This window comes from Phyllobates terribilis, unplaced genomic scaffold (assembly GCF_046119375.1).
Source record: "Phyllobates terribilis strain yellow unplaced genomic scaffold, ASM4611937v1 Scaffold_8__6_contigs__length_399053987, whole genome shotgun sequence".
NCBI lineage: Eukaryota > Metazoa > Chordata > Amphibia > Anura > Dendrobatidae > Phyllobates > Phyllobates terribilis.
Genome location: NW_027362768.1, coordinates 354791273 through 354817626, shown reverse-complemented (window position 1 = coordinate 354817626; position 26354 = coordinate 354791273). Strand labels below are relative to the sequence as shown.

General features: G+C 46.7%; 1 pseudogene; it reads left to right on the top strand.

Moving 5' to 3' along the window:
- The window catches only part of LOC141157767 (UDP-glucuronic acid decarboxylase 1-like), a 100496-nt pseudogene that overhangs the window by 61922 nt on the left and 12220 nt on the right, over window positions 1–26354 (top strand).

Genomic DNA, 26354 nt, shown 5'->3' with positions numbered 1-26354 from the left:
TTAAAAATAGCAGTGTCATTATAATGCTCCTGAATAAAAAATATCTGCTCTAAGCTGAGCCCCTGAATAAATAATTGCCCCTTACTATATTCCCTGCACAAAATATATCTTTATACTGCCTCCGCAGACATCCCCATACTGAGTCTGCATCCATGCCCCCTCAAATTTCTCCTGTTTCCCCCTCCCCATATTGTGTCCGCACCCATCCCTCGTTCCCCAAACTGTGTCCTTTAATCCTATTACATCTTCCCCCATCCAAACTTTTGGGGGTCGGAGCAGATGTAAAAGGATTTAAGGACCCAGTTTAGGGGTGGGGGCAGATGTAATATTTGGGCTGCAAACTGTCTTTAAATCCTGTTTCACTGCCCCAGTACAATTGAACACAGGGAGCCGGCGCTGCACCTTCAGTGAGCTGGCTGTCAGCTTGACAGCTGGCTCAGAGAAGAACAGACTCCCAATTCGGGGGGGAGTGGCAAAAATGCAACCGCCGAAGGAGACTCCTCGAACCGCCGCATTAGGAAGCCAGTCTGCGCCCCACTGCAGGCTGCAAAGCGCCATTGCCATTTTGTTTTGTTTTGTTTATTTTTTTAAAGACCACTATACTGACTGTGCAGGTGCGATATTTAAATTAGGAGGCAGGTGACCTGCCATTTAAGGACAGAATGTTTTATGCGCATGAAATTACCCTTGGGGAAGTAGTAAAACTGCTGTCATGTAGTGGTCCATATTCATGCGCTCTGTAGATGCTCTCACCACCATCACTGATTGGCAGCTTTCTGCCTATGCACACTGGTGTGGGCGGGATTATGTAGAGCTCTGCATTCTGAGAATCTGTAGATCTGCTGCAGATAAAACAGGGATTCTATCAAAATGACGTCAAGCTGCATTCAGATGCAAAAACCTGGTGACAGATTCCATGTAAAGGAGGTTTTCAACTAATAAATGAGAAAATTGCTGAAAAGATATTTTGTAAAGTGGGAAATTAAAGTCATCTATAGATAATACATGCTGTTCAGTTTCACTCCGCGTGGCATTCCTTGGGAGTTGTGGCAGAGCGTAATGTTCAATCACTGCTGCCTTATAAATGATGTATCTATGGGTCCATTCATACTGGATGGCGTGAGGTGTGGGTATAAATATAGGTTTTATTGCCCTCTAGTGACCAATCTATGTATTTATATACAATATCTTAGTAACTACAATTTGTCCACATTGTAATCGCGTAACAAAGCCTGAAGCCTCTTTTTTTTTTTTTTTTTCCCCCCAGAATTAATAGTCTTGCATTTAATAAGTACATACTGTCCCCTTTTGTACTGCAGCAGTAAGAATTAGGTACTTGGTTCCATCTTATCCTGTGAATAGATAACTTGCTAAGTGATCCGGCTCTCCTCTTTTGGGGTTCGACCGCTGGGAATACTACTTCTCCATTTATTGTTTTGGGACTCCTGGAGATGGCAGTGCTATAGACACTGTATAGGGCAGTGGTCCTCAACCTTTCTTATCTGGAGAGCCACATCCAGATGCACCTTGGGGTAGTGACATCTGCTCCTGCTCTCCCCCAAAATAGCGTCACCCAAATCCCCAATTACTATTATAATGGCAGCCAAACTTTCCCATAGAAATTAAACGGAGGCCGTATGCTTGCATCCAGTGGTTGTCACCTTACCCCGATTCAGTATGCTCGCATCAAGCACTCCCACCACACTATCACATCCAGCTGAAAGAATCTCCTGTGACTGGCAGGATGTTCCTACCTCCAGATAAATTAAATATAGTAATCTCTAAAACCACAAGGCTGGTATATGTGCCTACAGATTTGTGCTACGGTGCAGGGCTAGTCACAGGTCTGGAGACCTGCTCTTTATAGCTTTTTACTGGACCTGGTGCTAATGCATCAAGCTGGCAGACAACCACGATCCACACATCATGGGCCTGCGAGTCACAGGTTGGGGATCTCTGGTATAGGGCATTCTGTAGCTCTCTGGATTGGTTGGGAAAAAATTGATCCTCTAAATAGGTTGACCAGGCTTTTAAGAAAAAAAAAATTTGTTCCATTTTACCACATTTTTGCGTATTACTTGTTGCAGATTTGAGCAAAGAAACTTGACAATATATCATAGTACTGTGCTAGTGAGTGGGGTGTTATACATTCTGTAAAAAGCCCCATTCCTGTCTGAGAGTTCTTGTAAGGGCAGAGACAAACTGCCATATAACTGGTGCGATGATCACATCACAGTGCCCGGCTGGCCTGGCGCCTCTCCTGACCTGAGCATGACAGCCTGATGGATTTCTGTGCAGTTGTCAAGCTCAGGTCAGGAGAGCAGACAACCAGTACAAGGTTTATGATGCAATCCTCGCACGAGTTATATGGCCGACTGTCTCTGCCCTTACTTTTTGGATGAAAAAAAAAAAATAATAATTTATGACCTTTTAAAAAACTTTACTGCATTGTATTACTGTAGGGAGGGTCCCTTTTTTCCATGATGTCACCAGATTTCAGGAGACTAGTACATTCCGCTCTGATGACCTAAAATGGACCCCAGAGCTGTCTGTGCACCCAGAGTAAAACCTAAAGGGGTTGGGCACTACTGTACATGTTCCTCTCATGTGAGTGAACTGCCATAGATGAAACTTTACTAAATACCTGGATTCTCAAATCCTTCTGTAGCCTGAGCTGCTCTACTGCTCACATGCTGCCTGGCTGAGAATCCTCTGACTTGTGATGTCACCTCTGACTCTCCCTGTCATCTTGTCTTTGGATTCTGGTGACATCACAATGGTGTGACTTCCATGCTCACTCACTGATCACGTGTGTGTGTGTGTAGATAATATTTCCATATAGTGCCCTTTGAATAAGTATAAGTATGCCCCGTGAACTTTCCACATTTCTTCATATTACACACAAGCTTAAATGTGTTTAGTATATCACGTAAAATACAAAGTTTCAAGTATTTGTGACGTATAAAGGGAATGATGCATGGTTTTCTAATTATTTCATTCAAGTTTCACATTCTTACCTGATAAAGCACTACTCCAGCATTTTTTTTCATTTAATCTCTGGAGTGGTGCTTAACCCCTTCACGACATTTGCAGTATATACTCTTCATGGAAGGGAAAGACTTCCCGACCAATGGAGTATAGATTCGACAAGGCGATCGCGCGCACACAGGAGCGGTGTGTGTGTGTGTGTGTGTGTGTGTGTGGTGTGTGTGTGTGTGTGTGTCTGTGTGTGTCTGTGTGTGTGTGTGTGTGTGTGTGGTGTGTGTGTGTGTGTGTGTCTGTGTGTGTCTGTGTGTGTGTGTGTGTGTGTCTGTGTGTGTCTGTGTGTGTGTGTGTGTGTGTGTGGTGTGTGTGTGTGTGTGTGTCTGTGTGTGGTGTGTGTGTGGTGTGTGTGTGTGTGTGTGTGTGTGTGTGTCTGTGTGTGTCTGTGTGTGTGTGTGTGTGTGTGTGTCTGTGTGTGTCTGTGTGTGTGTGTGTGTGTATGTGTGTGTGTGTGTGGTGTGTGGTGTGTGTGTGTGTGTCTGTGTGTGTGTGTGTCTGTGTGTGGTGTGTGTGTGGTGTGTGTGTGTGTGTGTGTATGTGTGTGTGTGTGTGGTGTGTGGTGTGTGTGTGTGTGTCTGTGTGTGTGTGTGTCTGTGTGTGGTGTGTGTGTGGTGTGTGTGTGTGTGTGTGTGTGTGTGTGTGTGTGGTGTGTGTGTGTGTGTGTGTGTGTGTGTGTGTGTGTGTGTTTGTGTGTGCGCGATCGCCGCCGGGTGTTCAGCAAACATCATAGTTGACGCCCGACTCACTGCCAGAAATGGTGCCCTCACCACTCCCGGCAGTTTAACCCCCTAAATGCTTCAATTGATCGCAGCATTTAGAAGGTAGGGAGGGAGTTCCCTCTCCCCTACGATCGGTGCCCCCGCGATGTCATTATAAGAGCTCGATCTTTGCCATGGTGACCTGAGGTTGTCATGACTACATCTGGATCACCAGGTTAGAGTTTAAGGGGTGCACAGAGCATGGTGTAAGGGGCTTGTGTCAGTGCAGCACTAACAGTTGTAAAGCATTGTAGTGCTGGTAAATTTGATTGCTTTATACCAGCGATCAGACTACTGAAGGTGAACGTCCCATATAGGGACTAAGTAAATAAAAGTGTAATTACAATATATATTAACCATAAAGAAGTATTTGTTTAAAAAATCAACAATAAAAGTACACCCATTTGATATTGTCGCATCCGGAATGACCTGACCTATAAAATTGTCAAACTAATTAACCCGTTCAGTGAACAGCTTTAAAAAATTAATACAAAAGGAGGCAAAAAACAATACTTTTTCATCGTACCACCAAACAAAAAGTGGACTAAAACGCGATCAGAAATATGAATGTAAATAATAAATTGTATCACTGAAAACATCATCTTGCACCCCCCCGCCAAAAAAAAAACAAGCCACCATACAGCTCCATCAATGCCAAAATAATTTATAACTCTCAGAATACAGCGATCGCTGTAATCGCACCAACCTGAAGAATAGTCGTCTAATCACTTATACCGCACAAGGAACGGCGTAAAAAATAAATCTAAATCTTCACCAGCTGTTGATTTGTTCATTCTGTCACCCAAAGATCGCAGTAAGGCTCAGCGCACATTTATCCTGTGCTCTACGCTGAGCGCTTACACCAGGGTTTCCATGTAAATCTCTGAAATACGTGACTCAGACGGAAACCTAGAGGGAAGATTCCCTATAGTGAGACAGATGGAGACACTGTGGACGCCGTCTGGCCTATGATCCGGTGGTGTCCGTCTTTTTAGGCTTGCATGAAAGCACAGTCGACCACAGGTTTGTACACTTCTGAAAAGGACACTGCTGAACAGAGGCTAGACTGAGTTCAGAGTAACTCTGCTGCCCCATTATAGTGAGTGGACCAGTCGGCTGTGTCATCTGCATTACTTCATTCGAAATATGGGGGGCTTCCATGTTACTGGCAGTACAAAGGCTCTGGAAAAGTACTATGGCTCCTCGCCACCCCCCCCAAAAAACAGAAACTCAGCGAATCTGAACTCCCAAATACAGATGATCCCCCTTCTGAGCCCCACAGTGTGCCTAAACCACATTTAACGTCCACATGTTTGGCATTTCTGTAGCGATGAGAGCCCATTTAATTTACGGGTACGTGTCTCCAGTAGAACGTGCCGGGCACTTCATTAGTAGATTTGCAAGTTTCACTCCAACATCCACTGCTGCTTGTTAATGTAAAACACCCATGGAGTCAAAATCGTCACTACACCTGCAGATAAATTCCCAGAGGGGTATAATTTCCAAAATGGGGTCACTTGAGGGGGTATTCTGCTCGTCTAGCACGTAGGGGCTCTGTATCTGGAGTCTGCAAACTATTCTAGGAAAATCTGTGCTCCAGGAGGCAAATAGCGTTCCTTACCTCCCGAATCTCACCGTACACTAAGCAGTACTGTACAGCCACATATGGGATATTTTTACATTCAGCAGAAATTGTGACAAATTTTGGTGCCATTTTTACCCTTTTCCCTGTATAAAAATGTAAAATCTGGGGCAAAAGCAAAATATTTGTGGTAAACAAATGTAATTTATTTTTTTTCATCACTGCCCAATGGTGTAAAGTTCTGACACACTTGTGGTGTCAATATGATCACCGCACCCCTAGATTAATTCATTGAGAGGTGTAATTTTGTAATATGGGGTCACTTGTGGGGGTTCTGCTGTTCTGGCACCTCAGTGGCTCTCCCAGTGGGTCATGGCACCTTCAAACCATAACAGTGAAATCTGCCCAAAAAACAAAGATCCATTTTTTTCCCTTTAGCCCTTAGACAAATTAAAAATTTGGAACTAAAACAACATTTTAGTGGCAAAAAAAGCGATTAATCTTCACCGCCCATTGGTATAAAATTCTTTGTGGCACATGTGGTGTCAACATCCTCACTGCACCCCTAGATGAATTCATTGAGGGATCTAGTTTTATAAAATGACGTTACTTATGGGAGGTTTCTGCTGTTCTGGCACCTCAGGGGCTCTGCCAATGTGACATGGCACCCTCAAACCATTCCAGCAAAATTTTAACTCCAGTATGGCGCTTCTTCCCTCCTGAGCATTGCACTGTGCCTCAAAAGTCATTTTCAACCACATATGGGGAATCTGTGTACTCAGGAGAAATTGCACAACAAATTTTGGTGCCATTTTCTCCAGGTATCCTTGTGAAAATGAGAAAATTTGAGGCTACAACACTTTTGTGGGAAAAAAGTATGTGTGTATTTAGTTTCCAAAAAAATAACAGTGAAGAAGCCGGAGGGTGAATACATGACCGGAGGACTTGCGTTTAAAGCTCCACTACAGCGGTGAATAAAAACAAAAAATGCTGACACGTTCAGTATTTGGTCAGTATTTTATATCCGTATTTGTAAGCCAAAATCAGGAGTGGAACAATCAGAGGAAAAGTATAATAGAAACACGTCACCACTTCTGCATTTATCACACACTCCTGGTTTTGGCTTACAAACACTGAGGTAAAATATGAATTAAATACTGAACGTGACCTTTTAAAGAGGTTTTTGTCACCTACCCACAGTTTACTGGGGGTCTAACTGTTTGATCCCGGCATTGATCATCAGAACGGGGCACTTTTACCCTCCCTAGAATGGAGTACATATGTGACTGCTGTAGCGCCCCAAGGGTTCGGTTGCTACAGGGGTATTGCACCTCAACCAGAGGTGTGATATTCCACTCCCAGGTAAGGATGGAGTGTGGACCAGGGCTCAGTTAGCTGCATACACATACACACTCCCCATTTCCAGGGGACAGCTCGACGGTGCTCCCATTTTATTGCAGGCACAACTGACCATGTCCCTGGCTGGAGTGGGGAGGGGGGAGAGAACCCAGTGGTGTAGGAGCAGAAGGGGACGGTTTCTGGAGCATAGGAAGGAGCTCATTGGGTGCAAGTCACCTGAGCTCAGACACAGAGAAGTAGATAAAAGGTGGGAGCCATCTTAAGTGAGGAGTAGAAGTTGAGTAGTGGAGTGGAGAAAGAGAGAGGTAGTTCAGCCAGAGAGAGCTGGCAGGGAGCTGTGGCTCAGCTTGAGCTCAGCTCCACGAGGCAGGCCTAGAGAGAAGGCCGGGGCCAGAGAGGAGAAGAGGAGAAGGAGAAGGAAGGAAGGAGAAGAGACAGAGGAGTGGAAGGGCTCCAGAAACAAGAAGGCAGAAGGGACCCTAGGAGAGCAGAACGGACAGCAACCGGAGCACTAAGGGTCAGGCTGTGGAAGGGTACCGGATTCCCAAGTTGGTGGAGGTAAATCATCCCTCAGCCAAGAACCGGAGGTCGTGATCATTTATTGGTGCGACCCCCCGCCAAACCTGCTAGGAAGGCACCATATAGGATAGCGGGAAGTGTAGGCCAACGCTTACCCGACACGGTCTGCTGTAGCTGGACAGACGTGTGGTCACTGGTGGGGCACGAGAGGCCAGAGAAAGGACAGAAGGGGGTCCTGTGCCATACTCCTGAATTGCCTGGGGGTTGACCGAGCCCCTCACCTGGTGGACGCAGCACGGCTTGGGCAGTCGTTGCTGACAGAAGTGATTTGGATATCAACTGTGAGTAAAAGACCCTGGACTGCACCATTGGACTCTGTGTGATTTATGCTGCACCTGCACCATCACCCCCAGCATCCACCTACATTGCCCTGAGGCTACACTCTTCCTGTGGGGAGTTATCCTACCCCTGTGCTGCACACCAACACCAGCCTCAGCGGTCTGCCTTGCAGCGGCGGTTATCCCTGACCGCAATCCACGGGTGGCATAGTCAGACATTCAAAACATCTATAAATAGACTGCCACAGCATTGGTCTGACCACCCTGAGCCCCAGGACCGGGTTGCCACTACTACCCCCATCAGCACCGTACGCTAGAAGGCCCGGTTCCGGGTACCCCACGGCCCAGGGGGCGAGTCACTGCCACTCCATTCGTTCCCTAGAGGACTGCACTCTGCTTTCTCTGGCTGACTGGTGGGGAATGCATAAAGTGGCAGTTGAGCATGCCCACTAGTGCTGCATTCTAAGGCAAGGGTCACATGACAGTTTTTATCTCATCCGAGAAAATCTGTTCAATTATGCTATTCACACTCTGATCGCCCGCTGATCAAACTCTGATCAGAGTGTGATCCAATTTTCTCGAAGGTGAAGAAAAAAAGTTTCTCCACCTCTTCCATTCAGTTGGTCTGTGAAAATCAGACTGCACTCTGATGGCATCTGAGTGCTGTCTGATGCTTTTCACAGACACAAACTCGTCCGAGTTATTTGGACTCCTATGAAGCTCTGTCTCCTTGAGAGACCATGATATTCACTAATTTCTGCAATATCACAGTATTTTGGTAATTAGTGAATTTCATTGTTTGCTATGGAGACTGAGCTACCACAGTATTGTAGTATATAATATAAGCAATCAAATGATCGTAGGTTCACGTTCCCTTAAATGATTAAAAAAAATAAAGTTCGTCGGGTTTGTTTTTTGTTTTTGTACACCTCATGAATCTGAGCCTGGCTTTACAATTGCGATTAGATGACTGTGTGTGACTGGTCAAACACCTCCACCAGTCAACCTTTCCCAGCACCGCACCAGGTAATTGTCAGATCTTCTGCCCGGACATCTTTTTAGCCTTCTGATCGACTTGCATTGCAAGGTATTGACGCACCCCCGGGGCCGTGGGATACTCGGCAGCCGGGCCTCCGGTAGCTGGGGGATATCACGGTGGCTGGCCCGGTCCGTGACCCAGGGCGGTCAGTAAAAGGGGGAATATATAGGGGATTTGGAAAGTTCGTGGCGCCACCTGTGGATTGCGGCTAGAGGGAGCCGCCGCTGCGAAGCAGTCCTCTGAGGCAGATGGTAGAGCAGCTTGTGATGGAATGGCGCCCCACAGGTGGAGCGGGCCTCAGGGCAGCGTGGGGTGTAATGGATTTGGTGCAAGGGAGAGACGGCAGGACGGTCCCGGAGGAAAGACAGACACTCACACAGGGGTAAGCTTCAGTACCTTTACTGGTGATGCTGCAGGCACGGTCCAGGGTACTCCAGGTGAAGGGCACACTTTTGGACTCTCCCCAGTGAGCGGGTATAGGGCCTCCTGATCCGTTGCTTTACTCTCTAAGCTTCTGACCTGCCTGGAGCTAGGCCTAGCTTGGTTACTGTCTCGCTCTGCACCTGCTGACCTGGTGGTAGGGCCTTCTCTTTGGAGATCACTCTCCCTGGACGCTGGGGCCTCCGTGACTCCTAGCCCTGGTACTGTAGTCAGCATTCGGTGATCCTGGGACCTGTAGTCCTCCAGGGGTTCCGGTGGTTCCTACTGACTATAAATGTCCCTGTAGGCGCGGACGCGGTGTCCGGTATATATATTGGGGTGAGCCTGGTATGCTCCTCTGCCCCCTCACTACTTCTTCCTACTCCTCTCGCCTTCAGCCCACTCAAGGCCCTCACTAGGCTTTCACACGTGCTGTAGGCCTTGGCTCGCCTAAGCATAGCAGCCAGCGTGCTCCTGTCTGAGCGTCAGCACGCTCTCTGCTCAACTCTGAGCTGTGTTCCTCTCTGTCTCTGAACACTCACTGCACACTAACTGAGCTGCCTGGCTCCACCCTCCCTTTATATATCGCTAACGGCTCCCTCTGCTGGTCTGAGGTGGTAGGGTGGAGGTGTGTGAATGTGTGGGGGCCTCTTGTGGAGAAGTCCATCCATGCACCCTTCTGGGTTCTGTGGCACCAATGCGTAGCAGGGCGCCACAGTATGCAGCGTCTTTCTGGTGGAAAATGCCAGAAGAATGTACATATTACTACTTCTAATTGCTAGTGGTTTTTGAAAGATTGAGCATTTTTAAGAACCTCAAAAGCCTTAACATATAGAAATGAAATAAAAATTCTATTCTTTTGAGCATTTTTGAGAAACTAATGTAATGCCAAACTATCCTCTTTTCTAGTAATTGTAATCAAATTAATGGAGTAACACATGGAGATAAATATAATTGTTTGGCTGTGTGCCCACGATGCGTTTTTGGTGCGTTATTTTGGTGCGTATTTGCAGCGTGTAAACGCTCCAGAAACGCATTGCATACCTTATCCCATGACTTCCTATGACATTCTGCAAGTTCTGTGCACATGGTCCGTATTTTTTCTGCGCAGATTTTACTCGCAGAAAAAATACGGACAAGACCAATTCTTGTGCGTTTCTGCATGCAGATTTGCCTATACAATGCATTGGAAAAACGCATGTCAAATACGCATCAAATGCGCGTAAAAAATGCATGTAAAAAACGCATGCGTTTTTCTGCCAAGGAGATACAGAAATACTCAGGAGAATTTCTGCTTCATTTCTGCATTGTGGGCACTAAGCCTTTAACCCCTTCACACCCCTCCCCTCCCCAGCCTGTTTTCACCTTCATGACCAGGCCAGTTTTTACAATTCTGACCAGTGGCACTTTATGTGGTAATAACTCTAAAACGCTTCAACGGGTCTCAGTTATTGTGAGATTGTTTTTTGTTTTGTTTTTTCGTGACCTTGTATTTCATGATGGTGGTAAAATTTGTTCGCTATTTGTGAAAATATCGGAAATTGCAAAATTTTCACACTTTTAATTTTTATGCCCTTAAACACACAATTGTTAATATGGAACATTTTTCACATGTCTACTTTACTTTAAATCAGCATGATTATTGAAACATTTGGGGGAGAGGGTTGTTTTGTTTTTTTCAGGGACCACATCATATTTGAAGTGACTTTGGGAGGCATATATGATAGAAAATACACAAGTGACTCCATTTTAAAAACTGCACCCCTCAAGGTGTTCAATGCCTCATTCAAGAAGTTTATTAACCTTTAGGTGCTTCACAAGAATTAAAGAAATGTGGAAGGAAAAAAATTTACATTTTCCCACAAAAATGTTCATTTAGCCCCAAATTTTGTGGTGAAAACTGTTTTGGGAGCGGGGCTTGGTTAGGAAGGAGCGCCAATTTGACTTTTGGAACGCAAAATTGGCTGGAATAGATGGCGGACGCCATGTACTATTTGCATAGCTGCTGATGTGTCTAAACAGTGGAAACCCCCCATAAGTGACCCCAAGTTGGTAACTACACCCCTCAAGGATTTTATCTAGATGTGTAGTGAGAATCTTAATCCCGTTGGTACTTCACCAAATTTTATAACGCTGAGCCATGAAAATGAAAATATACATTTTTCCCACAAAAATGTTCCTTCAGCCCCAATTTTTTAATTTTCACAAGGGTAACAGGAGAAAATGGACAGTTCAGTCTGTTGTGAAATCTTGTCCTGAGTACACCAAAACCCCAAATGTGGTGGAAAACTACTGTTTGGGAAGGGAAGGAGCCCTAATTGAATTCTGTTGTTTTGGCTGGAACAGATTGCAAATGCCATGTCACATTTGACGACCCCTTGACATGCCAAAACAGCAGAAACCCCCCACAAGTGACTCCATTTTGGAAACTATCCCTCTTGAGGAAGGAGCACCATATTGTAGTGAACATTTTGCTGGAATGGTTTGAGGGTGCCATGTCACATTGGCAGAGCCCCCAAGGTGCCAGAACCACAAACCCCCCTCTCCCCATAATAGACCTCATTTTACAAACTATACCTCTCAATTAATATGATTGATGCACGCCTAGATTAATTGACACCACAGGTATGTCACAGAACCTTATACCATTGGGCAGTAAAGAAAATATAATTACTTTTTTACCACAAAAATTTTGTTTTAGCTCCAGATTTTACATTTTCACATGGGGAAATTGGTAAAAATGGCACCAAAATTTGTCACACAATTTCTGCTGAATTTGGGCAATACCCCATATGTGGTTTAGCCATATGACGAGACGCTGGAGGGAAGGAGCGCTATTTGACTCTTGGAGAACAAAATATTGTATAATAGTTTGCAGACTCCATATACAGAAGTCCCTATGTGCCAGAAGAGCAGAATCCCCCTCAAATGACCCCATTGTGGAAATTACACGCCTCTGGGAATTTATCTACAGGTGAAGTCACGAATTTGACTCCATGAATGTTTGCCAGAAACGAGCAGCAGTGTATGTTGCTGAGTGAAATTTGCCGTCGTCGTGCCCAGTACGTTGCAGTACCCACACATTGTGCCCAGCTCAGGCTTCTGGAGACATGTACCCTGTAAATTAAGCGGGCTCCCATCGCTACAGAAATGCCAAATGTGAATGCTAACTACAGTTTAGGCATACTGTGGGGCTGAGAAAGGAGGGGGCAGCATGAGGATTTGGGAGTACAGAATTTGCTGGATTTCTTTTGAGGGGTGGAGAGAGCCATAGCACTTTTCCAGAGCCTTTGTGCTACTAGTAACGTGAAAGCTCCCTATGTTTCCATTAACAGATGACTACCTGAGTGGAGACTTGCTTTTTTTTTGGATTGAGTTGAAGCTTTTGTTGGGAACATTTTACATAATATTTGGGATCACATTTATTCTGTGCACTTGCATCGGGGTCTCCATTTAAATCTCCGAATGACGTGATTCTGATGAAATCCCCGACTGATCCGTTCACTATAAAGAGGCAGCAGAGTTACTCTGTACTCCGTCTGGCCTCTGTTCAGCGGTGTCCTTTTCAGAAGTGCACAAAACTGTGTGGTTGGCCACGCTTATGTGTATGCGCTTAAAAAAACTGGCACTGCTGGATCATAGGCCAGAGTGCCTCCATCTGCCTCACTATAGGGAATCTTCCGTGGGGGTTTTCATCTAAATCACGTATTTCAGATATTCACACAGAAATCCTGGTGTAAGTGCTCAGTGCAGTGTGAAGGATAAATGTGAGCTGAGCCTTACTGCGATCTTTGGGAGGCAAAATGAACAAATCAACAGCAGGTGAAGAATTGGTTGTATCTATTTTTTATGCCATTCCTCGTGTGATATAATTGATTAGACGACTTTATTCTTCTGGTCGGTGCAATTGCAGCGATACAAGATTTATATATTTTTGTTTTGTTTGGGTGCCGTCTCACTCTAAAAGACTTTAGTTTTAGCAAAAAAAAAAAAGTTTTTGCATCACCATATTTTGAAAGCTATAATTTTTCCATATTTCGGCCGACAGTCATGTGAGGGCTTGTTTTTTGCGGGACGAGTTGACGTTTTCATTAATACCATTTTCGGTACAACATTTTTTGATCGTTTTTCTATTCCAATTTTTGGGAGGCATAATGAACAAAAACCAGCAATACAGAAATTTGTTTCTTGGGATTTTTTTTTTTTGCCATTCACGGTGTGGTGAGTGATCAGATAACTTTATTCTTCGGGTCAGTACGATTACAGCGATACAACATTTTCTTTTTCTTTTTTTCCAGTGTTTACACAAACTATTTTATAGAAAGAATTGTTTTTTGCATCTCTGTATTCTGAAAGCTATAGCTTTTTTATTTTTGCGTTGCTGGAGCTGTATGGCGGCTTGTGTTTTGCGGGACAAGATGAATTTTTATTTACCTTCGACTTTTTGATTGCGTTTTGTTCAGCGGCATTGTGCAGATCTGAGCAGAGGGAGCTCTCTGCTTTGCCGATCGATGTCGCTGTCACTATTGAAAGCAGCATTAGAGGGGTTAAACGCCCTTGATCGGTGCTAGCACCAATCGTGGGCGTTGCCGCAGGGTGTAGGCTCTCATACAGAGCTGACGCCCGCGTTTGACCGCGCCGGCCATCGGTATGAGCCCATGCAATCGTCCTGCCGTACACCGCGCTTTGTCGGAACGCACCTCCTGCAGCGCCGTATATGTACGGCCAGTGTCATGAAGGGGTTAAAGCGTAACTGACATTTTAATTTTGTTTCATAAATCAATAGTGCACATGAAAATAAACAACTTTGTAATAAGTATTATCAGAGAAATCTGCTTCTTTCTCTGCCAAAATTGATCAGTCCTTATCAAAATTCTCAATTCTGAGGTAAAATGTGTCTTCAGTGAGGGCGAGTGCTCCATTCCTGAGAGAAGATGGCAGGTGCTGCTGCTAAGCTTCTATGGAAATACAGCTCCTCCTTCCTCCTCTCCTTCTATCTCTAGCTCCTCCTTTCTACATTCAGAATTTTGGTAGACTTAACAATTTTGGCGGAGCAAGAAGCAAATCTCTCTGATAAGAAATATTACAAAGATGCTTATTCTTACGTGTACTATTGATTCTTGGTATAAAGTGTAACTGTTTTTTAATTCCTGAGTCAGTCATAACATAGCCACATGTGGTGCTGAACAGGAGACCGGCAACATCAAAAATAGGAAGAGAGAAGAACTGTGGCCCTCACCCCATGGCTTCAAAATGATTCCTAGATTCCATCCGGGCGGAGGAGACAGGAAAGAGCGGCGGCTGTTTCACGCTCCATGCGCTAAATTCAGCCTGCATGAAGTGCTTGGCATTGTGATACGGACGTCGCTCTATTTTCTGTCTCCTCCGCCCGGATGTAATAAAGTAATAACTTTTTAGTCACGGGGTGAGTGACATAGTTTTGTGTTGTTTTTTTTTTTCTCTTCCTATTTTTGAGAAACTATTTTTCCGACGTTTTCTGATCCAAAATCGCCAGGAAGATTATATAAACGCGCCCCAGGGATTAGTTAAGACCAATCTTGCCAGAAATCTCCAGGTAATTTTATGCTGCTAAATTTTAGTTTGTTACATGTGAGTTATTGTACCCACTGAATCTGTAACAAATCCACTTTGTCTGAATGTCACCTTTATTTCTTGTATGATTCATTCAGTTGTCACTTGGTTCCTTCTGCTCTCCTTTTGTGGGATATGTAGAGGGTCCCGTTCATGTTTTTTGAGGTGACACCTGTTGGACCCATTTATTGATCTTTTTTTGTCTGAATGTAGCCTAAATAATGAATGACCAAAACTCTTCTTTCCTGCCGTCTGCTTTACTTGTGAGACCTTGCTGTGTTTGGTCTTTCTTTCCTGAAGGCTGCATTCAGACTACTGTATAAATCAGACCAAGATCAGACAGAAATGCATGGACTGGCCGGAGGATCTCCTGACCCAGGCGTGACCGCTTCATAGAAATATATGGGAGACCAGCTGGCCACTCCATGCATTGCAGTCTGATTTATACGGTCGTCTCACTGCCTTCTAAGGGTTAGTTAGGCAGCTTATCTCTGATCTCCCTCTTGGACCGATTAATTGGCATACAGTGCGACCCAAACACTTCCAACCTTCAGTGGCCAAAGGCCACAAAATTTAGTTTAACAAATCCTGTAGCCATTGGTCACTGCTGTTGGGAAGAGTTTTGTCCACACTTTTGTCTGATCTCACCCTTACTGCAGACTTGTAATAAAATTGATGACAGAGGCGGACTCCGTCATGCCTTGTGCACAGCCTGCAGTGCTGAATATAACCAGCCTAGGCCACATTATGACAATACAATATACTTGTATTAGTTATAGGACTTGTCTGCTCCTCTGATGAAAGGCTGCAGTCATTCTATGTGATAGCGCACGCTGTAAGATTTCAGAAGTCTGCAATCTCGATTCTCTGGTGTCGCTGGCGAGAGCGGGCAGTCACATAACTAAAAGTATAAGTTTTGCATACATGCAGTCATATGCTAGTAAAAGCTGCTCGGCCCCAATACATGTTAATTGAGCGAGGCCGAGCACGTCTTGTCAGAATGTGGCCGGAAGTATGCAAATCGCTTACTTACGGTCACATTACTGCCTGCTGTCACTGACCACACCAGTAGAATCTTGACAGCGTGTGGTACACTCACCGATAAGATTCAGAGGTCTGGTCTGAGGTCACATAGAGGACTGCCGACTTTCATGAGAAGACCGGACAACCACTTAACGAAAGACAAAACCAACAGACCTTAGTTCCAAAGTGTAGTAGCTAATGGCAGATTTTAAGAAACCTTAACAATGTACTGGTTCTTCTCTCTACTAGTGACCTGGTTAATGGGCTTGTGGGTTTAATGAACAGCAATGTCAGCAGTCCGGTGAATCTGGTAAGTTTCCTTTTCTGGGTTTATATTTACATTCTGCTGTAATACTTCATCACTTAAAGTATATATGCGGAAGTCACACAAAATAACAGTGACCACATTTTCTGAACATTATAAAATACTATTTATGGGGCTGCTTGTTTTGTTTTTATGACAGGTTTCTGGCAAAATCATTCTGATTTTAATCCCAGGTTCACGTCAGTCTTTCCTTCCTTTTACTCCTGGATGTTGCTTTAAAAAAAATTGCATTTATAATTCCAACCTTAAAAGTATAAAAGGGCAGGATGTGACTGGAACATATCTACTCTCTTATTAAATGTAATTCTGAGAAATATTTTTTGAAAAATGCTATCTCCAGGAAAAAAAAACATAAATAGCCAGCTACCAACAAAGTACAAAATACATTCGTTTGCAGTATTGCGATGTGCAGCAAAGCCTTCAATTGCGCTGAAAAGACGTGTGTAGTAATCTGAAGTCTCATAGGACTGTATGCAATCTTTTTAACTATTTCACAGTCACAGCCTTAGTAATGTCCATGACCTCAACATATAAACTGATGGTAACTTATTAAATAGGCTGTTATTGGGCTGTTGCACTGACAGACAGGGCCGGCGTCAGCACCCGGCGTACCCGGGCAAGTGCCGGGGCCCTGGAAAATCAGAGGGGCCCAGCCGCCCACTCACTGTCGGGGCCCGGGCCCACACACCCACCCACTCACTGTCGGGGCCGGGCCCACACACTGTCGGGGCCGGGCCCACACACCCACCCGCCCACTCACTGTCGGGGCCGGGCCCACACACCCACCCGCCCACTCACTGTCGGGGCCGGGCCCACACACACCCACCCGCCCACTCACTGTCGGGGCCCTGGCCGCTTCCTCGGCACCTGTTCAGGGACGCAGGCACTGCTTGATTGCCGGCACTTCCCCCAGACATGGCCGCGCGCTGTCCGGCTGTGTCTGCTAGTAATGACACGGCAGGGTCGACGGCACTGCACCTTTAATTGTGCTTGTGTGTCGCTCCTGCCGCGTCTTTACTAGCAGACACAGCCGCACAGCGCGCGGCCATGTCTGGGGGAGTGCCGGCAATCAAACACCATCGGAGCGGAGGTCCTGCACAGATGGGCGGGAGGGGCCCGGACCCGACCGCAAGTGGGCCCCTCTGATGTTCCAGGGCCATGAAGTCTGTGACACGCCGGGGGCCCTGCACTGCCCCATACCCGAGGAGCTGCTGGACAGGACACTGGACCGGGGACAGGTGAGTGAGGCTTCCCCAATCCCCATATTAAAAATATTAGTAATGGGTCTGTGTGAGTGCATGTATGTGAATGTCAGTGTATATGACTGTGTATATATATTTGTCTGTTTTATCTATGTGTATGTCTGTATGTGTACATATGTCTGCGTACCGTGTGTGCGCGCGCATATGTCTGCGTACCGTGTGTGCGCACGCATATGTCTGCGTACAGTGTGTGCGCGCGCATATGTCTGCGTACCATGTGTGCGCACGCATATGTCTGCGTACCGTGTGTGCGCACGCATATGTCTGCGTACCGTGTGTGCGCACGCATATGTCTGCGTACCGTGTGTGCGCACGCATATGTCTGCGTACAGTGTGTGCGCGCGCATATGTCTGCGTACCATGTGTGCGCACGCATATGTCTGCGTACCGTGTGTGCGCACGCATATGTCTGCGTACCGTGTGTGCGCACGCATATGTCTGCGTACCGTGTGTGCGCACGCATATGTCTGCGTACCGTGTGTGCGCACGCATATGTCTGCGTACCGTGTGTGCGTGCATATGTCTGCGTACCGTGTGCGCGCGCGCATATGTCTGCGTACCGTGTGTGCGCGCGCATATGTCTGCGTACCGTGTGTGCGCGCATGTCTGCGTACCGTGTGTGCGCACGCATATGTCTGCGTACCGTGTGTGCGCACGCATATGTCTGCGTACCGTGTGTGCGCACGCATATGTCTGCGTACCGTGTGTGCGCACGCATATGTCTGCGTACCGTGTGTGCGCACGCATATGTCTGCGTACCGTGTGTGCGCACGCATATGTCTGCGTACCGTGTGTGCACGCATATGTCTGCGTACCGTTTGCACGCGCGCATATGTCTGCGTACCGTGTGTGCGCGCGCATATGTCTGCGTACCGTGTGTGCGCGCGCATGTCTGCGTACCGTGTGTGCGCACGCATATGTCTGCGTACCGTGTGTGCGCGCGCATATGTCTGCGTACCGTGTGTGCGCGCGCATGTCTGCGTACCGTGTGTGCGTGTGCATATGTCTGCGTACCGTGTGTGCGTGCATATGTCTGCGTACCGTGTGTGCGTGTGCATATGTCTGCGTACCGTGTGTGCGCGCGCATATGTCTGCGTATGTGAAGGATGAGGGGGCAGGCTGGGCCATGTGTAATAAATAAATATATATATATATATATATATATATATATATATATATATATATATATATATATTTATTTCTCCGCCGTATCTGTGCATCATGAATCGTGTATGTGTTAAAAGGGCCCACTGAGACTCTTTCGCCCGGGGCCCAGAAAAACCTGGAGCTGGCCCTGCTGACAGACTTCATGTTTTTTATTTAAATTAAAGGTCCAAAACTCATCCCTCTTGGTTATTTGTGATCAGACATATTTTTTTGCAGATCACTGACTTAGGCCACAGCCCCATCAGTATTTGGTCAGTATTCTGTCAGTATTTTTTCTCTGGAGTGGGAGCCAAAACCAGGAGAGGAACAATCAGAGAAAAGGTATAATAGAAACAAGTCACCAACTCTGCATTTATCACCCACTCCTGGTTTTGGCTGCCACTCCTGAGAAAAAATACTGACCGAATACTGATAGTGGAGCCGTGGCCTTAAACTGACAGTGTCGCTGTTAGAAGCAACAGCATTCTGTCTGGATTGTGCCGAGTCATGCGCCATATATTTCAAAACTGCCCCCCATTAATTTAAAATGTGACATGTGCACTTTGTGAGATACAGTCACAGTTAAAAAATCCCCCCCTCCTTTACATAAATGATTGCACAAGAAATGCAATAACTTAGTTGCTTCTGCCTAGCAAGCATGCAGTCTGTAACTGCTGCTGACACCTATCTTTCTCTCCCCACTTTAATTTGATCAAATATATTGATTTGATTTATACTGCTCATTTGTTCATTCACTTTTAATTGTATTAATTGATAAAAATAAACTATTCACACTTCTGTTTTTTTTTCGTTAAAGCATTCTTGTTTTGCAGCATTCTTTCCTTACACAGTGCATTGCAAGTGGTTTAGGGTTGTGTCTAAACTTCACCCCTTTCCAATGCATCACAGCCACATTTGATCTATTAAGAATATCTGTAGTGTAAATTGGACTTGCAATATGCAGCTTGTCAATTTATGCTGTGACTGATGTAGATTGACATGCCCTGAATGACTCTAAGGTCATGTGCGCACATTGAGTATTTGATTGCAGAAATTTCTGCAAGGTTTCTGCATCTCGTGGCAGCAAAAACATTGCGTTTTTGTGTTTGTTGTTTTTTTAAGAGTTTTTGTGCAGCAATGAATGCTTTTTGGAGCTAAATAGAGATATTTGAAAAAAGAAACGTGGGACATGGCTTTAACCCTTGGATTACCGTGGGGTGAGTATATTGGGTTAATTTAAATGATTAAAGAATGTGTCTGTTTTATTTCAAATAAACACACACTGAGAATAAAACACTTTAAGTCTTTACTTACAGGTTTAGTAATGAGGGTGTCTGGCTGACACCTCTTCCTTACTAAAGCGAGGGCTTGGTGTCAGCAACACCTAATCCTATTACCCCTTAATCCCATTACCCCTAATGCCACAGTTTTGTCAGTACATGCGGATCCACCACATGTAATGACATTTCAATCGGTCAAAATCTACAGCTACAGAAATTGACATGCTGCGGGTGAGTTTATGAAATAAAATGAATTAAATTAAAAAAATGCTGTGGGCTCCCGCGTCCTTTTTGTAACCAGCAGAGGGAAAGCCAACTACTGAGGGCTGATATTACTAGCCAGGGAAGGATCCATTAGCTGAAAATATTCCCTGGGTATTAACAACAGCCCACAGCTGTTTGATTAGCATTTACTGGCTAGATTACAGGAGTCCCCCTGAAAAGAATTGACACATATGGTCCCACTATAAAAACTAACCAGCAAAGGCTAAACAGACAGCTTTGAGATGATATTAATAGCCAGGGAAGGGGCCATGGATACTGGCCCCTCCAAAGCTAATAATATTGGCCCTTAGCTGTCCCAGAAATTGTGCATCCATAAGATGCACCAAATCTGTCTCTTAGCCTCGCTCTTCCCACTTGCCCTGGTGCGGTGGCAAGTGGGGTAATAGAGTTGGGGTTCATGTCAGCTTTGTATCGGCACCTGACATGAAGCCAAGCTTAGTAATGGAGAGGTGTCTAAAAGACACCCCCATTACTAACCCCATAGTAAAAGTTTTTAAATAAACACACGGCCTGAAAAAAATCCTTTATTTGAAATAAAAGTCCACACTGTTTTAATCATTTATTTAAGAATAAAAAACACAGTATACTCGCCTAACGCCTAATCTGCTGAAGCCATTGTCATCTGTTTTTCATTATTTTTTTTTTACAATCATATCTCTCACCTGTCCGCTGTGATGACATAATCCAGAGTGTCCCATGAAGATCTGGGTCAGTTCTAGAGCAGTCACATCAGCAATCACTGATGCACATGTTCTAAAGGATAGCAGGCTATACACTGATACAGGAGTGGAATCACTCCTGTGTTCGTGTATAGCGCTGAGCTGCCGGGACAGAGGTCACATGAGTTCATCAGCTGATGAGCTCCGGTGATCTTACTTACTGCACCACTGCTGTGTGAGAAAATTCTGTGTCGTAAGTAAGGTCACTGGAGCTCATCAGCTGATGAACTAATGTGACCTCTGTCCTGGCAGATCAGCGCTAAACACTGCCGGGAGCGATTACGCTCCTGTCAGTGTATAGAGTGCTGCCGGGTGATCCGATCGCCATGGGACACTCGAGATTACGGCGAATAGGTGAGTATAATATTATTTTAATATCAATTTTATTTTAACTTTTTTTTTTTTTTACTTTGAGCACAGGCGTCTGCTGATGAGACCACTTCTCCCATCAGCGGCGCCTGCTCTCTTGTAGGCTGATGGGAGGAGTAGTCTCTCATCAGCTGACGCATGTGACTCGCGGTCAATTCTTTGTGTGCTTTAGCCATCTTTTTGACCCATTGACTTAAATGGAGTCAATCAAATACACAGCAAATCCGCAAATATTTTTATACCTGCGTTTTTGCTGCAGATTTGACTGAATTCAACTCAATGGGTGAAAAAAGCGGCAAAAACCCACAAAGAATTGACATGCTGCAGATTTAAGTGCAATGCAAATCCTGCCAGGAAAATTCCTGATCATGTGCACAGCACTTCAGGATTGTCATTGCATTAGCGGCAGAAGAATTCACTAGCGTTTTGGCCCATTTCTGTGTGGGAAAAACACTGCAAAAATGCAGTGTGAACATAGCCTAAAGCCAGGGCAGCATGGAACCACATTGGTATGATAGGGAGGCAACACATTGAATTGAATGGCACGTGACTTGCTGAAGGGTAAAACTATTCTACAATATCATTATTTTGTACATGATTGTCCATTTCACCTGGAAAAGTAATTGGAGTTTAAAGAACCGTAAGCCAATCCTAAATTCATCTCCGCATTGAGGTTATTAATTACAATTTGCAATTAAAGCTGTAATCTGCTGTTGTCTTCTCCACAGGGAATCATAGAATCATAGAATGGTAGAGTTGGAAGGGACCTCCTGGGTCATCTGGTCCAACCCCCTGCTCAAAGCAGGATTCACTAGATCATCTCAGACAGATGTCTGTCCAGCCTCTGTTTGAAGACGTCCATTGAAGGGGAACTCACCACCTCTCGTGGCCGCCTGTTCCACTCATTGATCACCCTAACTGTCAAAAAGTTTTTTCTAATATCTAATCTGTGTCTCCTCCCATTTAATTTCATCCCATTGCTTCTAGTCTTTCCTTGTGCAAATGAGAATAAAGATGATCCTTCTGACGTACCCCTGGGCCTGTGTCGCACAGCGTTGCGCATGCAGGAGCTTACCCGGAGCCGGATCTGTTGAGGGTTGTAGTCTCGTGGCGGTGACCCGGTCCGTGCCCAGGGAGTCAGACTAAGTGGCGTTGTATTAGCGGTAGATGTTGGACGACTACGCCACCCGTTGAATGCAGCGAAGGAGCTGCCGCTGCAGGGCAGACCGCTGAGGCCGGTGGTAGGATTGTGCAGCGTGGTAGTATCACCCCCAACGGGAGGGGTATGGCCTCAGGGCAGCCGACGTGGATGATGGGGGTATCAGGAATCACTCAGAGACGATGCGGTGTAGTTCAGGGTCTTTACTGGTGATAAAGATAGACCCTCCCGGAGTACTGGCTAGCGATCGGGGCCTGGTCAGTCCTTGAGCAGATGGGATCTCCCCTGGCCAGGCGGAGTTGTAGGCCTCCCAAACTGACTGTACTCTTCTGGCTACCTTGCTAGAGGCGGGTATAAGTAGCCCACGTCCCTGAGTGTACCGTGTGGTGCTCACCCGTATGGCCGGTGACTCGGGGCCTTCTAGTGGCGTCCGCTCCACGACGGCGGTGCTGGTCCCACGCGTGTGACCGTGCCTTCGGGTTTCTTGGCCAGAGGACCTGAAATCCCCTGCCGGGCGGTTTCTGCTGCTGGGTAAAGATTAGTCCCCACAGCCTCGGACTCCGGTGATAGCTTCTCAGTCAGGGCGAGCTCTGCAGCTGCCAGCCCCTGACTCCTTATAGCACTGCTCCCACAGAGCTCCTGATGTTCTTCTCCTATATCTGCTGCTCTTCTCTGTCTCTACTTCTTCTCTACTCACTAACCCTGCCTCAGCCCTAGGTTTATATAGGGGAAGTTCTTCCCCTCCCAGGACTGGGCAGGAGGTGTGGCATGCATAGGATCCCTGACCAAGAGACCTCCCACCTGCTCTCAGACGTAATATCTCTATCACTGTGGCAACCAGACCCCTGGGGTGTCACATTCCCCCCTAGTGAACTTTAGTACTCCGGGACTAAACATATTTTTAGAAAAAACATAACAAGGTATAAACAATAATAATACAATAAGAAAAACACATAAAGATGGTTACGGCGTGTCCGCAACCGGGTGCAGTTTTGAAGAAAACAAAGGTGTCCATTTCACCAAAACAGGGAGACGTAACCAGGTAGGGGTCTGTCCTGCCCCGAGTCCTTATCAGTCTTTTAGTCCATCCTGGGTTACGCTCCAACTAATTGTACAAGGATTCCCGGTAAATCCACCAAGGACTCCTAAAAATAACTAGAAACACATAATTATTTACAAGCAACAAGAAAAACAGGTAACCATAAATAAAACAACTTATACACTTCAAATCCTCCATCGTGCGGGTAACTGGCCTCTAGTGGCCCTAGTGGACCTACGGAGCTGACTGTCTAGCCCCGAACTACAGGGTGTAGGAACTGTCAAGGGTAAACTGGGCAGCTGTCCACGGGCCCTTTGGCTCACTAGAGGCATGGCAGGTTCACTATAAGCAGAGGGTTGATCCTCCTGGTCTGCTGGTGTGGGGTCTTCTGCCTCCTGGACCGGCTGTTCTTCCAGCTCTAGCTGTTGCTCCGTAGGTGCTTGGGATGCTGGTTGGAGGAAGGTGAGTACGGGTACCACAACTGCGCCATTGACTTGAGTCCAAGACCGAGGGAAGTCTCCGAGCACAGTACTAACCATATCTTCCCTTTCCTCTACGGGTCGAGGGTCTTCTTGTTCCTCTTCAGGGTTCCGTAGCTGTTCGGGACACTTCTTCAGGTGATCCCGGGATACAATAGTTGTGGTTTCCCCTCCGTCTTTACTGATGGTACAGACCTTTGGGTTGTCGTGGCTTGAGGGCAGTACGATGTACGGGTCCTTCTCCCACTGGTCGTCCAACTTGTGGAGCCGCCTTTTCCTCTTCAAGACCTGCTCTCCGGGTACCAGGGGAACAGCGGGAGCACACTTGTTGTAAGTTTTCTCTTGTCTTTCCCTAGCTTGACAGAGACTTCGCTCCACGCTCTCCTGTACTTTCCGGTACTGCTGCTGCCTCTCTGTGTCCCAGTCTGCTTCTGGTAAAGTGTCCTTGGGTGTCAGGACTCCCATCTCCAGGTCAACAGGTAGCTTCCCAGGTCTTGCCCTCATCAGGTAAGCCGGGGTACAGTTGGTGGAACCTACCGGGATGTGGTTGTATAGGTCCACTAGGTCGGGCAGCCTCTCAGGCCACAGACTGCGTTCTTCCAGGGGCAATGTTTTCAGAAGATCTATCACCACCTGGTTCATTTTCTCACAAAGTCCATTAGTTTGCGGATGATAGGGTGTCGTCCTTATCTTCCGGCAGCCATACAGAGTGCAGAATTCTTGGAAGACCTCCGCTTCAAAGGCAGGTCCCTGGTCTGTCAACACTTGGTCCGGGTACCCGTGTGGACGGCAGAAATGCTGCTGGAAGGCTCTAGCTGCTGTTCGAGCTGTTAAGTCCTTGACGGGGACGACAACCAAGAACCGGGAGTAGTGATCCACGATGGTTAGTGCGTAGACGTAGCCACTTCTGCTTGGGGTCAGTTTTACATGATCCAAGGCTACCAGTTCCAACGGCTGCCGGGTGACGATGGACTGCAGGGGAGTCTTCTGGCTGGCACGGTCCTTCCTCCTCAGGTTGCACGGGCCACAGTCTCTGCACCACCTCTCGATGGTTCCCCTCATGCCTACCCAATGGAACCGCCCGCGCAGCAGGAACTCCAGCTTCTTCCATCCGAAGTGTCCAGCCCCGTCGTGGTATGCCTCCATCACCACGGCTGCGTCTCTCCGTGGCACCACTACTTGCCAGATTAGTTCATGCGTCCGGGAGTTAACCATTCGGCGGCACAACTTCCCCTTATAAAGGAACAGTCGACTCTTCTCAGCCCACAGTTGCTTGGCTTCCTCCGGAGCGTCTGGGTCAAGGTGAGCCTCTGGCCGAGTCAGCATCTCCTTCACCAGTCGGACGGCAGGGTCACTGTCTTGCGTTTCCGCCCAGTTGTAGTGAGGCAAGGGATTAAACGTAGCAGCTTGCTTACTCCTTACCCGGTGGGAATACTGGATAGTCCCATGACGGTGGAACGCGGGGAGTTCGACTTCTTCCAGTCCCTCTGGATCTTCTCCTACGACCGGTAGGTTTGGCATCCTGGACAGGGCGTCCGCGTTGGTATTGGAGCGTCCTGCCCGGTATTTGATTGTGAACTCGTAGTTGGACAGACGGGCCATCCATCTCTGCTCTAGGGCACCGAGTCTTGCTGTGTCCAGGTGTGTCAACGGGTTGTTATCCGTGTACACGACGAACCGGGAAGAAGCGAGGTAGTGCTTAAAGCGTTCGGTGACTGCCCACACCACTGCCAGGAACTCTAGCTTAAATGAGCTGTAATTCTCAGGGTTTCTTTCGGTGGGTCGCAGTTTTCGGCTGGCGTAAGCGATTACTCGCTCTTTCCCCTGCTGGATCTGGGACAGCACGGCTCCTAGCCCGATGTTACTTGCGTCGGTGTAGAGGATAAAGGGCTGGCTGTAATCCGGGTACGCCAGGATTTCATCCCCCGTGAGGGCCATCTTCAGCTGGCGGAAGGACTCTTCTTCCAACTTCTCCCATCTGAAGGGCGGCTTCTGGTTCTTGGCCTTCCGGGACTGGCCTATCAGGAGGTCCTGCATAGGAGCTGCCTTTTTGGTGAAACCGGGGATGAACCTGCGGTAGTAGCCTACCAACCCGAGGAACTGCCGCACTTCCTTTACACTGGAGGGACTTGGCCATTCCTTAATTGCGGTGATCTTATCAGGGTCGGGAGCCACTCCGTCAGCGCTCACCACGTGTCCCAGGTACTGCACCTTTGGTTTCAGGAGGTGACACTTGGAGGGTTTCACCTTTAGGCCGTAGCTTGCCAGAGCTTCGAACACTTCCGCCAGGTGTTTCAGGTGGTCCTCATAAGTCTTAGAATATACGATGACATCGTCCAGGTACAACAGGACCGTCTCGAAGTTTCTGTGGCCCAGACAGCACTCCATTAATCGTTGGAAGGTTCCTGGTGCGTTGCAGAGTCCGAACGGCATACAGGTAAACTCGCTAAGTCCCATCGGGGTGGTGAATGCGGTCTTCTCCCGGTCCGCCTCTGCTACAGGAACCTGCCAGTACCCACTAGTGAGATCCAAGGTAGAGAAGAAGTTAGCAGATCTTAAAGCAGCCAAAGACTCCTCTATCCTTGGTAAGGGGTACGCATCCTTGTGTGTGATACGGTT